This window comes from Penaeus monodon, chromosome 15 (assembly GCF_015228065.2).
Source record: "Penaeus monodon isolate SGIC_2016 chromosome 15, NSTDA_Pmon_1, whole genome shotgun sequence".
In the NCBI taxonomy this organism is placed as follows: domain Eukaryota; kingdom Metazoa; phylum Arthropoda; class Malacostraca; order Decapoda; family Penaeidae; genus Penaeus; species Penaeus monodon.
The window spans coordinates 24,766,571-24,767,011 of record NC_051400.1 but is presented as its reverse complement, the minus strand read 5'-3'; positions in this window follow the sequence as shown (position 1 = coordinate 24,767,011).

Sequence of the window (441 nt, the reverse complement as noted above, 5' to 3'; positions counted from 1 at the left end):
AAGAAGTAGGGGTAGGGATGGTTAGAGGTGGAGAAGAAAAGGGGGGGGGGTGCAGAGGCGGAAGTTAGAGAATGATAATTAAGACGTTTGTCCAGGTACAGTTTTATGACATGAGTTCCCGTATGTTCACTTTTTGACTTTGTTCATGTTCTCTGTTCTTAAGGGAGACAAAGGCTATGATCAGGTGAGGAGATATAACAGAAAAAAACAATTAATTTCAAACGTTAATGTTGGCTATATCGATAGATAGGTAGGTAGCCCCTTCGTCGGGCCCTCCGTCAGCCAGGGACGCGTCAGGACCTCCTGCATATGGTGCGAAAACCGTTTAATGATCATAATGTTTGCTGTTAATTACACCGGAATTTCTCTCACGTGGTAATGGGAACATCGCGCGTTGGGGTTTGCGGGGCGAGGGGGGGGGGACGAGGGGGAGGGGCGTCG